Source organism: Aquarana catesbeiana, linkage group LG06, assembly GCF_042186555.1.
Source record: "Aquarana catesbeiana isolate 2022-GZ linkage group LG06, ASM4218655v1, whole genome shotgun sequence".
NCBI lineage: Eukaryota > Metazoa > Chordata > Amphibia > Anura > Ranidae > Aquarana > Aquarana catesbeiana.
In genome coordinates, this window is record NC_133329.1 from 407,294,319 (window position 1) to 407,308,989 (window position 14,671).

The 14,671-nt window shown below is 44.5% G+C and overlaps 1 protein-coding gene across 4 annotated transcripts in view; it reads left to right on the forward strand.

The window, feature by feature from the left end:
- RALB (RAS like proto-oncogene B) overlaps positions 1–14,671 on the forward strand; it is a 50,773-nt gene that overhangs the window by 18,818 nt on the left and 17,284 nt on the right. The window contains exon 1 of one of the 4 annotated variants that reach the window (XM_073634465.1): positions 8,031–8,192. The exons of 2 other annotated variants lie outside the window; for them this stretch is intronic. The gene's annotated coding sequence lies outside the window, so the exon portion shown is untranslated. Of the gene's footprint in view, positions 1–8,030; positions 8,193–14,671 lie in introns of those variants that run through there. One more of the 4 variants, XM_073634466.1, reaches the window with a different exon arrangement.

Below are 14,671 nucleotides of genomic sequence, written 5' to 3' on the forward strand. Positions count from 1 at the left end.
AATATACTTCAATTGAAAAGCTGCAGAAAAGCATGTAATGCGTTTTTGCAGCAATTTGTGTTTTTTAATCTGCCCAACAACAAATTGGCCAAAAAAAAATGCAAATCGCCGCAAAATCACGTGCGCAGAAATCAAAACGCACAGCAAAAATCACTGCAGAAACAGATCAAAAGCAAACTGTATAGGTGTGTACCGAGCCTTATGTTGGCCACACGGATTAATTTTCAGACGAGAATATTCAGACGAAAAATCTTTTTACATTCGCTGAATGAAAGAACGAACGTTCTTAAAATGACATTGTTTTTGAAGGAAGACATTGTTTTTAATAAAAAAAATGTGATCACTGAGTCTGATGATATTTACCAGATTCACCCTTTAATAGTGTGTGTATATATATATATAGAGAGTATATCTCCTCTAATAGTTTATACAGTATATCTCCTCTAATAGTATGTACAGTATATATGTCTTCTGTCTGTTATGCTCAGAGTGGATTCGATATTTTGCTCCCTAACCATATAGTTGGTTATTTATATTTACCACTGCATAGAGATATTTAAGAATAAATTACCTTTTTTAAAAAATTTACACATTAACTAAATTATACACCACACTTTTTTTTTTTAAGGTTTTTAACCGAATAATCGATTAATCGAAACAATAATCGGCCAACTAATCGATTATGAAAATAATCGTTAGTTGCAGCCCTAATGCTGATCATTGTATTTTGCCAGCAGGGAAGGCTCCTCAGTGTGAGCGATTCCTCCTCAAATGTTTTGATGAGGAAATCAGTTCTTCCCTTTTTTAATTTTTCTCTCTTCCCACTTCTGTTACATGCCCCACATCTCTCTCTCTCGATCTCTCTCGATCTCTGTCGATCTCTGTCGATCTCTGTCGATCTCTGTCGATCTCTGTCGATCTCTGTCGATCTCTGTCGATCTCTGTCGATCTCTGTCGATCTCTGTCGATCTCTGTCGATCTCTGTCGATCTCTGTCGATCTCTCTCGATCTCTCTCGATCTCTCTCTCGATCTCTCCACCCCCCCCCCACTTTCTCTCCTGTCGTTCTTAAATCCCTCTCCCCTTATCTTGCGTATGGGGGAGGAGAACACTATATGTGTTTATAGGACTTGGGATGACATGGATTACATGGGATGATTCTTGGAATATTATTGGTGTTAAGGTGACCATTCACTATACAATCTGATTGTACAATCTCCTTTTAGATCTACCATCCTATATGCAGTGTAAGGGCCTGCTTGATTTGATACAAATGCAATGAATTGTTTAGGCTTTTTTTTATTATCGTATTACATAGCTTTGGTCTAAAGTAGATTGTACAATCAGGTTGTATAGTGATTGGACAGCTCATGGGATGTATAAATTCAGGGTCTCTCATTTTACTCTCTCTTTCTGTGTCACCATCCCAGCTACACACGCCAGGAAGCCTAATTGTTTATAATTCCATTCATTTGCATGTGTAGAAAGTAATTTTTCTCGGAAGCCGCGTGGCGCGGTGCCAGGAGCGGGTGAAGCTCGCAGTGAGGGCTGCGTCTGCCCAGCCTGGCTCCAGTATGAATGAGGACGAGTCACGAGAGCGGCAACAGGAGGGGTAAGACCTGACACCCGTCCGAGGCATTTCACCGCCGAGCGTGACGATTCTACCCCCCCGACCTCAGAAGACATTTCTACCTCTTCTCACTCTGGAATGGCAAAATAATTTCAAACCTTCGAATCTCGTGTTTTGTTTTTCAGCTCGGGGCGGAGTGAGTAATTTCCGTATAATGTGACTTTTTGGGAAGGAAAGGGCACGGGGTGTCTTATTATTCTCATCTAAGGCTGCTGTTTAAAAATTGCAACAGATATTTGTTTTCACAATTCTTCTGATTGGGGGGGGGGGGGGGGGGGGGGACTACAATTCCCAGCCTAGCCTGAAGAGCTCCTGGCTGATGAGACATGCTTAGACTTGTTCCTGCACTGCACACCAGAGGTCCCCGATGCTGGTTCTGGTCTGTCTCGGTCTCCAGGGTGAGATTTGGGTCAACGGTCTCTAGATTTTTGTTTTTTTTCTAGCTGTGTTTTTGGGGAAGTGCTGGCCTTTGTTCCTGTTTCCTATTCTGCTTTTCTGTAAAGGTCTTCCTCCCTTTTGTGGCTTTGCTGCACTCTGGGAAAGACTAATTCTCGATAAAATATCCTCCTGTGGTTTTGACGATGCAGTTATTGCTATATTTCTTGATCTAACTTCCCAGTTTTTGTTTGGGTACCGAGATCAATTAGATACCTTTTGTAGAAACATAAATGTGGAAGAGTGGCGTCTAACAAATGGTACATCAAGGCCGATTTTTTTTTTTTTTTTTTTTTTGTATTTTTATATTTTTTTATTTTAATTTTTTTGTTTTTCTTTCTTTCTACTTTTAGTACAGATCTTTATTTGTCCCGAGCATGTGTAGAGTCCCTAAACATTCACTCAAAGACCTTACATACTTTTGTTGTTAGGCTGACTGATCTATAGCTTCTTTGTATGCATCTCGATCTTTTCTTTGTAAATTTTTACAAATTTTTGCTCAAAAGGGGGACTCTAATGTGAAGGGGCACTGCAATGTAAAGGAGGGGGGGGGGGCTGTGATATGAAGGGAACTGAGGACACTGTGGGGCTGCTTTAAAGAGAGGATTATAGACCAGTGATAGCGAACCTTGGCACCCCAGGTAGGGTTGCCACCTCATCCCTTTAGACCTGAACACACATGAATTACACGGGTTGTGAGGCTAATTTAATGCAGATAAGGCACCAAATGAGTTTAATTAAAAGGTTTTAAAGGGATGAGGTGCCGACCCCTAACCCCAGGTGTTTTGAAACTAGATTTCCCATGATGCTCAACTAGACTGCAGAGTGCATGAGCATAATGGGAAATGTAGTTCCAAAACATCTGGGGTGCCGAGGTTCACCATCACTGCTATAGACACTGATATAAAGGGGGAACTGTGATGTTAAGCAGGGTTGTGATGTGAAAGAGGGCGGGGGGGGGGGGGCTGAGGATGGTGAAGGGTAAAGAGGAGACTGTGATGTAGAGGGTGCTAGAATGTGAAGGGTAGGATACAGATAGGCGTTCTTCGGATAGTAGTCCCAACCCACCTGAGCAATGCTGCCAGGAAGCCGTCCCTGCACACCACCAATCATAATCAGCGTGTGTATGTGCAGCTGTGAGCCAGGAAATGCCTCACTGCCTGTGATTGGCAGTGAGGGCTTCCTTGTGGGATTGATCAGGTGGGTTGGGACTAGGATCCGAAGAACGCCTGAGCCCATCCCTAGCTACAGACACTGATGTAAAGGGGGACTGTGATGTGTTCTAGTGCAAACATGAGACTCAGACCTCTGCCAGTGGAGTTGATTTACTAAAACTGTAGAGTGCAACATCTGGTGCAGCTGTGCATGGTAGCCAATCGGCTTCTAACTTGTGCTTGTTCAGTTAAGCTTTGACAAAAAAATTCTGGAAGCCGATTGGTTTCTTTGCAGAGCTGCACCAGATTTTGCACTCTCCAGTTTTAGTAAGTCCGCCCCACTGCGTCCACCATTCAATTTATCACTTCCTTATAGAATGATAGGTTGATCAGACAGGAACACTCATAAATCCATGCTGGTTGTCACAATCTGTTTCATCAGACACATTTCTGTGCAGTCCTTTACCATTTACTCAAATACCTTATATACTATTGATGTTAGGCTGACTGGTCTGTAGTTACCTGGCATGCATCTCAAGCCTTTTTTTTTTTTTTTTTTGTAAATTCGTGCTATGTTTGATCTACGCCAATCAGTTGGTACCATTCTTCTTCTTTTTTTTTTTTTGTTTTTTTTGTTTTGTTTATAGCTTCAAAAAGTAAAAACGGCAGAGGTGATCAAATAACACCAAAAGAAAGCTCTATTTGTGGATAATAAAGAACGTCAATTTTGTTTGGGTACAGAGTTGCACCACCGCCCAATTGCCAGTTAAAGCGACACAGTGCCGTATCACAAAGAATGGCCTGGTCATTAAGGGGGCAAATCCTTCCGGGGCTGAAGTGGTTAAAAGTTAGGACTGTTAGCTTGGTCATAAATAACTGAACTAAGTTCCCTAACAGCTTGTGGGTGTAAGCCACTGGGACCTACTTGATGATTTGTTCACATTGGGTTTCTCCAGTCTTTTTTGTTTTTTGTACCTGGTTTTCAGTCAACTACAAAGGTACCTTCAGGGAAACATTAATATTACTGTTAAGGCTGTCATACCCGTGTGGGTTTTTTTTTTTTTTGTGTTTTTGTTTTTTATCTGTAAAAAATGATTGATCTGCCTTTTCCCTGTCATGTTTGACCAGCCTTCCATGTTCATCCATTTTGGGCCTATCCTTTTATAATCTTTTTTAACTATTAATATATGTGAAAAAAAAATGTGGGACTTGTAAAACTTGCTGAAGCAGTGTTGCTGGTTTCCTATTTTAGGCACCACGATTGCTCCTTTGGACTTTTTAATCTAGACTGCCGAGGGTGTCCTTCTTCTTTTTTTTTTTTTTTTTTTTTCTCTCTCTAGTTTTGGCCACGTAGGACTTTTGTGCTTGTCATCCAAAGGAATACAGTGACTGTTTTACTTTGTTTAATTCATCTTTAAACACTCCCACTTGCCTTGTGTGCTCTTTGTTGCAACTATTTGGTCGCATTTTAGAGTTGTGCAGTAAGGACCTCAGCTTATTGAAGTTACTTCCTTCTTGGACCATATTCGCACCCGTCAAGTGAATACACATCTCAATCATGTCTCGCCCCTTTTCCTTCTTTCCTCCAGACTGTGCATAGTAAGTTCCTAAAGTCTCTCCTGATATTTTATTTCTCACACCTTTCATGAATTGTGTTCTCAATCGCTGGTTCTTTCTCATCAATAAGACCCCTTTCTCCCTGGGGCGGTAGCGTTTAAGCGCAGCTAGTTTTGGCTGCGCTTTTCGGGCTGCTAGCGGGGTGCTTTTAACCCCCTGCTAGTGGCTGAGGAAAGGGTCAAAAGCCCCCGCGTTGAGGCGCTGCTAAACCGCTTTGGCAGCGTTGCCCATTCATTTCAATAAGCAGGGTGTTTTGGAAGGTGTGTGTCTCCATCTCCATCACCATCACCATCATCTCCATCTCCATCACCATCATCTCCATCTCCATCACCATCATCTCCATCTCCATCACCACCATCTCTATCTCCATCACCACCATCTCTATCTCCATCACCACCATCTCTATCTCCATCACCACCATCTCTATCTCCATCACCACCATCTCTATCTCCATCACCACCATCTCTATCTCCATCACCACCATCTCTATCTCCATCACCACCATCTCTATCTCCATCACCACCATCTCTATCTCCATCACCACCATCTCTATCTCCATCACCACCATCTCTATCTCCATCACCACCATCTCTATCTCCATCACCACCATCTCTATCTCCATCACCACCATCTCTATCTCCATCACCACCATCTCTATCTCCATCACCACCATCTCTATCTCTATCTCCATCACCACCATCTCTATCTCTATCTCCATCACCACCATCTCTATCTCTATCTCCATCACCACCATCTCTATCTCTATCTCCATCACCACCATCTCTATCTCTATCTCCATCACCACCATCTCTATCTCTATCTCCATCACCACCATCTCTATCTCTATCTCCATCACCACCATCTCTATCTCTATCTCCATCACCACCATCTCTATCTCTATCTCCATCACCACCATCTCTATCTCTATCTCCATCACCACCATCTCTATCTCTATCTCCATCACCACCATCTCTATCTCTATCTCCATCACCACCATCTCTATCTCTATCTCCATCACCACCATCTCTATCTCTATCTCCATCACCACCATCTCTATCTCTATCTCCATCACCACCATCTCTATCTCTATCTCCATCACCACCATCTCTATCTCTATCTCCATCACCACCATCTCTATCTCTATCTCCATCACCACCATCTCTATCTCTATCTCCATCACCACCATCTCTATCTCTATCTCCATCACCACCATCTCTATCTCTATCTCCATCACCACCATCTCTATCTCTATCTCCATCACCACCATCTCTATCTCTATCTCCATCACCACCATCTCTATCTCTATCTCCATCACCACCATCTCTATCTCTATCTCCATCACCACCATCTCTATCTCTATCTCCATCACCACCATCTCTATCTCTATCTCCATCACCACCATCTCTATCTCTATCTCCATCACCACCATCTCTATCTCTATCTCCATCACCACCATCTCTATCTCTATCTCCATCACCACCATCTCTATCTCTATCTCCATCACCACCATCTCTATCTCTATCTCCATCACCACCATCTCTATCTCTATCTCCATCACCACCATCTCTATCTCTATCTCCATCACCACCATCTCTATCTCTATCTCCATCACCACCATCTCTATCTCTATCTCCATCACCACCATCTCTATCTCTATCTCCATCACCACCATCTCTATCTCTATCTCCATCACCACCATCTCTATCTCTATCTCCATCACCACCATCTCTATCTCTATCTCCATCACCACCATCTCTATCTCTATCTCCATCACCACCATCTCTATCTCTATCTCCATCACCACCATCTCTATCTCTATCTCCATCACCACCATCTCTATCTCTATCTCCATCACCACCATCTCCATCTCTATCTCCATCACCACCATCTCCATCTCCACCATCATCTCCCACATCTCCACCTGACCAGTACCAGGTGTTTACTAAAGCAGCGCTCCTGTCATTAATTATTTATGACTGGCTTACATATGTGAGCAAAGACAAACACATTGGAATGACAGATGGTGATAAAAGTCTAGAAAAGACACAGGTGGCATTCCAAGTGTTGATTGATATATGTGCACCTTTCACCAGAATCCTCACAGCTGTGCGTCACACTCCCCTCTTGGGTTTAAACTCACCAGAAAGCCTCGAATCACTTTAGCCGCTGCCATCCGCAATATGAACTGGATCAGAGCTGCATACAATCGCCCCAGATATTTGAGAAGGAAAAACTCCACATAGTACAGTTCCGTTTTGTAGAGCCGGAGGTGATCAAAGGTAGTCTCAGTGAACTGGACAGCCTACGTTCGTTCCTTTACGGTTGTCTCTATCAGGCTGTGGGACGCAAAACTTCAATTCCGGTCGCCGTACGGTCACGCCTTGACGCGTTTCGTCATTACGACTTCGTCTGAGGGCGTCGTCAGACCCTCAAACAAAGTCGTAATGATGAAACGTGACCTTACAGCGACCGGAAGTGACGTTTTGCATCTCACAGCCTGAGAGAGACAACCAGAAGGAACGAACGTAGGCTGTCTAGTTCACGGAGTGTTCCAATGTGTTTGTCTTTGTTCACATATGTGTATTAACATATGTAAGCCAGTCATAATAATTGACAGGAGCGCTGCTTTGGTAAATATCTGGTACTGGTCAAGTACTTTTGGACCTGTTTTTATCTTTTTTTTTTATATTAAGCAGCTGCTGATAAATATATCGTATTTTGGATTTTAGATGATTTTGTTCTAGTCAGTTTTTTTTATGCTGTGGAGGTTTTGAGCACCAAAGCACTAAGATAGGGGAAGTGGATATAGATATAGATATATAGAGAAAGAGATATTATAATTTATTCCCCCACCAATCAAAACCAGCGAATCTAGAATATAAGAAATATATGTATGTATGTATGTATTGTATTGTATTGTATTTTTTTTTTTTTTTTTCTTCTTGTATTCTAGTTTCACTGGTTTTGATTTGGTGGGGGAGGAGGACGTTGGGGGAATTTACTGTGTAAAAGTGAAACAATTCCACAACCTATACACGCTGTCTAAACATCAAGAAAACAAAGCCTCCTGACTTTATGTTCTGTTATTACACTTCAGTGACTTGTGTATCCTTCCGATCAGGCGTGCCGCCCGCCCCTTCTCCATTCTGCAAACACATGATGTCACCGATGGCCGTGTAGTAAGCGAAGTTTGCTTCCTTGCTTTATATCCTGTGACGAGCCGGGCGGCGTGCTGGGAGGAGGAGGAGAAGGGCCGGAGTCGGGCGGTTGGTTGGCAGAGCTGTGGTTTTGTAAGGATGGCTTCCTGTGCAGGGGAGTAGAGCGGTTGGTGATTTGTACCGGATTCCGCTGCGGCAGGTAACATCAGATACGGTATGATGAGGGAACATAGACGCCTGTGTGGTTTGTTGCTTTAGCTGGTACTGGAAATAACAATGTAACAGGTAATTAAACCCAGATCATGGGGGGGAGGGGGGCAGGTTAGACCACCCAGCTCGTCCCTGGGGCTGCTTTGCTGTCTGTGTAGATAATACAGTGGGGGGTATCGGTGCGCCTGAGAGCTTTGCACGCAGGATGGAGAGTTGTCATCTAACAGGATACACCGACAGGAAGTTTATTCTCTGTGTCCATAGGGGGGGAACAATGGTAGGAAGTGAAAATTCTTCCAAAAGATACATTTGCTCTTGTTGGATACAAAGTTGCTGGGAAAAGACGGTCCTGCACGGAGCTCTTTGCCGCAATGTGAACGGGGGCATAATGCGGTCTTAAAGTTTGTCAGAAGGGTGTAAAGGCAACATGTACGTACAAGAGATGACCTTGGAGGGAACAGATGATTGGGGATCGTATCGCCACAGAGTGGTGCTGTGGACACGAGAAGTATATAGTGCCACGTCCCGATTAAATTGTATTTTAAAAGATAGGTTTGCAAATGATGGACTTTATAGGCATAACACGGGTATAAACAAAAAATTGATTTAGAGGGAACAGGCGGTATGAGGAGCCTGATCAATACAGATTACATTTAGTAGAGAATAGGAGGTATGCGGGCCTGAGCCATACTGTTTGCATCTAATGTGCTATCAGAATATATGATGGTCCTGATCAATACAGTTTGCATCTAATGAGGTACAAGAGATAGGAGGGTCATGATCAATACATATTGCATCTAATGGGGTACAGGAGGTATGAGGGTCCTGATCAGTATTTTGCCTCTATTGGGGTACAGGAGGTATGAGGGTCCTGATCAGTAGTTTGCCTCTATTGGGGTACAGGAGGTATGAGGGTCCTGATCAGTACAGTTTGCCTCTATTGGGGTACAGGAGGTATGAGGGTCCTGATCAGTACAGTTTGCCTCTATTGGGGTACAGGAGGTATGAGGGTCCTGATCAGTATTTTGCCTCTATTGGGGTACAGGAGGTATGAGGGTCCTGATCAGTAGTTTGCCTCTATTGGGGTACAGGAGGTATGAGGGTCCTCAGTACAGTTTGCCTCTATTGGGGTACAGGAGGTATGAGGGTCCTGATCAGTACAGTTTGCCTCTATTGGGGTACAGGAGGTATGAGGGTCCTGATCAGTACAGTTTGCCTCTATTGGGGTACAGGAGGTATGAGGGTCCTGATCAGTACAGTTTGCCTCTATTGGGGTACAGGAGGTATGAGGGTCCTGATCAGTACAGTTTGCCTCTATTGGGGTACAGGAGGTATGAGGGTCCTGATCAGTACAGTTTGCCTCTATTGGGGTACAGGAGGTATGAGGGTCCTGATCAGTACAGTTTGCCTCTATTGGGGTACAGGAGGTATGAGGGTCCTGATCAGTACAGTTTGCCTCTATTGGGGTACAGGAGGTATGAGGGTCCTGATCAGTACAGTTTGCCTCTATTGGGGTACAGGAGGTATGAGGGTCCTGATCAGTACAGTTTGCCCCTATTGGGGTACAGGAGGTATGAGGGTCCTGATCAGTACAGTTTGCCTCTATTGGGGTACAGGAGGTATGAGGGTCCTGATCAGTACAGTTTGCCTCTATTGGGGTACAGGAGGTATGAGGGTCCTGATCAGTACAGTTTGCCTCTATTGAGGTATGAGGGTCCTGATCAGTACAGTTTGCCTCTATTGGGGTACAGGAGGTATGAGGGTCCTGATCAGTACAGTTTGCCTCTATTGGGGTACAGGAGGTATGAGGGTCCTGATCAGTACAGTTTGCCCCTATTGGGGTACAGGAGGTATGAGGGTCCAGAACAGTACAGTTTGCCTCTATTGGGGTACAGGAGGTATGAGGGTCCTGATCAGTACAGTTTGCCTCTATTGGGGTACAGGAGGTATGAGGGTCCTGATCAGTACAGTTTGCCTCTAATGGGGTACAGGAGTGTGAGGGCGCCCTTTATTACAGCTTATCATGAGGTATGAGGGTCCTGATCACTACATCTAACAGAGGGTAGATGGTATGAGGGTCCTGATCATTCCAATTTTTTACTCCTGGTCATTGCAGCTTGTATCTATTAGATTAAAGGAGGCATGGCGTGTGACAAAAAATTTCAGCCACCATCTTATTTTCTAGCGCCTCCGCTTAAAAAAAAAATATATGTAGGACAGAAGCGGGGTCCCCCCAGGGTTCTGTGCTGGGACCAATCCTATTTAATTTGTTCATAAACGACCTGGAGGATGGGGTAAGCAGGACAATAACTTCTCCGCAGGATGTGGAAACCTTGCAAGAAGATCTGAACAAATTAATGGGGTGGGCGACTACATGGCAAATGAGGTTCAATCTCAATGTTAAATAATGCATTTGGGTGGCAAAAATATGAATGCAAACTATAGACTGGGGGGGAGAACCTCTGGGGGAATCTAAGATGGAAAAGGACCTGGGGGTCCTAGTAGATGATAGGCTCAGCAATGGCATGCAACGCCAAGCTGCTGCTAACAAAGCAAACAGAATATTGGCATTAAAAAGGGGATCAACTCCAGAGATAAAACGATAATTCTCCCGCTCTACAAGACTCTGGTCCCGCCGCACCTGGAGTATGCTGTCCAGTTCTGGGCACCAGTCCTCAGGAAGGATGTACTGGAAATGGAGCGAGTACAAAGAAGGGCAATACAACTAATAAAGGGACTGGAGGATCTCAGCTACGGGAAAAGACTGCGAGCACTGAACTTCTTCTCTCTGGAGAAGAGACGCTTGAGAAGGGATATGATTTCAATGTACAAATCCTGTACTGGTGATCCCACAATAGGGATAAAACTTTTCCGCGAAAGGGCATTTAAAAGGCCTCGCGGCCATTCACTAAAATTAGAAGAAAAGAGGTTTAACCTTAAACTACGTAGAGGGTTCTTTACTGTAAGAGCGGCAAGGATGTGGAATTCCCTTCCACAGGCGGTGGTCTCAGCGGGGGGCATCGATGGTTTCAAAAAACTATTAGATGGGCACCTTAACGACCGCAACATACAGGGATATACAATGTAATAAAAGCACACACATAGGATGGACTTGTGTCTTTTTTCAATTTTACCAACTATTTAACTATGTTTGGTGGTTTGAAGTCAATTTGTAGCAAAATGTGTGTGGTGTGGTTTTTTTTTTTTTTGTGTTTTGTTTTTTTTGTTTGTTTTTTTTTTTTTTCCTTTTTTGTTTGATTTTGTTACATGTATGTGAGAAGTGTCCGATATGGGCGGCTGGTGATTAAAGCAATCCTGACAAGTCATGGGGCACTTGGTATGCAAATATGGACATTGGCTGGCCTTCTTTTTTTTATAAAATCTCAACATTAATCAGTTTTATATTCCTGTGTTTTTATCTTAAATGACAAACAATAACTTAACCTTTTTTTTTTTTTTTTTTCTTTTTGAACTCTGGATTCGGCTCCGGTGAGGAATGCCGCATAAGTGACTGTGGAATAAACATGGAAAATTTTTTTAATGCGTTGTTGCAGGAATTCGGTCTACGCTTTAGATGAGGATTTACAAGCGTGTAAAGTACGATTAGACGTGTCAGTGAGTGTAAGCAGAGGGATCAGTCGGGCCTTCTCGCCAGCCTAGGACTAATTTTTATACCGGCCGCAAAGCCTGCCTGTCTCCCACTTGGCACTTATTTATTTATAGTACTTCTTTATTGGAGACTGAGAGTGCAAGTTCTTCGGGGCCTGTCCTGAAATGAAGGGGGAGGGGTGGTTTTGTGGATCCACAGCTTTTAGGTCATCTTCCTCACCCCATGGAGGGGAGGGGGGGGGGGGTGTCTCTCTTCACCAAGTACTTGGTGGTCCTGCTTTGGCTGGTCCCTAAAGCAGGTCATGCACTGGTAGAATATTTGTGCAAAATTTCTCAGTGCAACAATTAACTGTTCGAAACAACTTCAAAATTTTAGAATCGATGGAATTTCAAGAGCATAAACCCCATTCACCATTTAGAAATTTGTTTGAGAGAGTTTTTTTTTGTTTTTTTTTTAATCCTGCTCCTTTTTATTGTGTTTTCTCATCTAGTGCGCTCAAAAAATGGAACATCGCTTTCTCTGCATTACAAATGTGACCAATAGAGCGTTTTTAAAACAAAAAATGTTGAATTTAATTCAACTAGTGTATGTCCAGCTTAAGGATTGGAGTCCTCCTGGCTTAAGCTTTGGTAGACCAGAGCAGTGTTTTAACCAGGGTGCCGCTTGGGTGCCTTCGAGCATGAGACCCAGTTTGCTCTGAATTAGAGCTGGATGAGAAGACTCTAATGTGATGGGGAGGGGGTTTCCCATGTATAGGGGGGCTGTGATTGGATGCTGGACCTCTGTTCCTGTGATGAAGGGACTCTGTGGTGATAGGGGGGCCTCTTATGTATAGGGAGGACCATGGATGGGGTGGGGAGGACCTTGGATGGGGTGGGGAGGACCTTGGATGGGAATGGGGAGGACCTTGGATGGGAATGGGGAGGACCTTGGATGGGATGGGATGGGGAGGACCTTGGATGGGATGGGATGGGGAGGACCTTGGATGGGATGGGATGGGGAGGACCTTGGATGGGATGGGATGGGGAGGACCTTGGATGGGATGGGATGGGGAGGACCTTGGATGGGATGGGATGGGGAGGACCTTGGATGGGATGGGATGGGGAGGACCTTGGATGGGATGGGATGGGGAGGACCTTGGATGGGATGGGATGGGGAGGACCTTGGATGGGATGGGGTGGGGAGGACCTTGGATGGGATGGGGTGGGGAGGACATGGGATGGGGTGGGGAGGACCTTGGATGGGATGGGATGGGGTGGGGAGGACCTTGGATGGGATGGGGTGGGGAGGACCTATGATGGGATGGGGAGAACCTTTGTCCCTATGAGAAACTGTGCGCCTTGGAAGGCTTCCGAGTTTTGAGACCCTTCCTTCTCAGAGGCGGACCACAGCCCCATTGTGCACATTTTTTGTGTTTTTGCATGTATGTGTCGCTGCACGCAGCATGGGCTTCAAGATAAGCTGTTGGGGAGTGGAGCGTGGTTCAACCTCTAGTAGTTACTAACTTGTTGGCGGGAGGGCTGACCAAAACCTCTTAGATCCTCATCTGCCTCACTACATACATGAAAGGTTCTGGTTGATTTGAGCACAAAGGCTATCGCTGTACCATCATTGACATATTTTATTACTGTTCGTGTGGTTATGTGTAGAGTATGTTAGTATTGGTGCAGGGAAGAGTTAAATCCCTCTATTTTTTGCAGGCTGTATCCTGCTGGGGAGATTTCCTTTTGCTAGAAAGTTTGACCAAACTCCCACCTTGGAGAGTTGTCCCAGAAACAGGTATCCCCAGTGGAAGATTTTACTTCTCTTGCATTGGTGACAGCTCAACGTTTTTTGATTTATCCTCCCTTCTGTCTATGACCATGGTCACAAAGGCAAATAGAGGGTGAATCACACCAGTGGAACACCCAGTTATTCCTTCACTCGCCTACTTCTCCATTCAGTGTCAGGAACCAAAGGAAATAACCCAGTATTTCTGTGGAAGAAGGAGCATATGACTCTTATCATGTGACAGCGCTGGGCAAATCGGTGCTGTCACGCAGGATGTCTATAGCTCTGTGTACATTACGACTTCTGTGTAACTTACATATCACTTTCCTTCAAATGAGCTCAGCAAAAATAAGTATTTGTGTTTTAGGTCTGATTTTTAAATAGACCTGCTACTTTGAGCACCATGGACAAATGAGGGTATTTTGGTGGAGCTCTGGATCGTGATTTTGGTAGGTATTCTGTTGATGGTTAAGCTAAAAGGCTGCTCTTCAAAGTCTGATGGGTCTGAGAAAGAGGTTCCCAGATTGCCCAGTAGTTTCGTTTGGTGAAATGGACCTTGCTTTGTGCACTGGTGCACAGTCATGTTGGAACAGGAAGGGGCCATCCCCAAACTGTGCCCACAAAGTTGGGAGCATGAAATTGTCCAAAATGTCTTGGTATGCTGACGCCTTAAGAGTTCCCTTCACTGGAACGAAGGGGCCAACCCCTGAAAAACAACCCCACACCATAATCCCCCCCCCTCCACCAAATGATTTGAATCCGTGCACAAAGCAAGTTCTATAGATAAGCTAGTTTTGGGTGGAGGGACTTGACTGGCCTGACCTCAACCCGATAGAACAGCTTTTGGAATGAATTGCAGCGGAGACTGCGGACCAGGCCTTCTCATCCAACATCAGTGCCTGACCTCACAAATGCTCTTCTGGAAGAATGGTCAAACATTCCCATAGACACCCTCCTAAACCTTGTGGACGGCCTTCCCAGAAGAGTTGAAGCTGTTATAGCTGCAAAGGGTGGAGCCAACTCAATATTGAACATTACGGATTAAGACTGGGATGCCATTAAACTTCATGTGTGTGTAAATGCAGGCG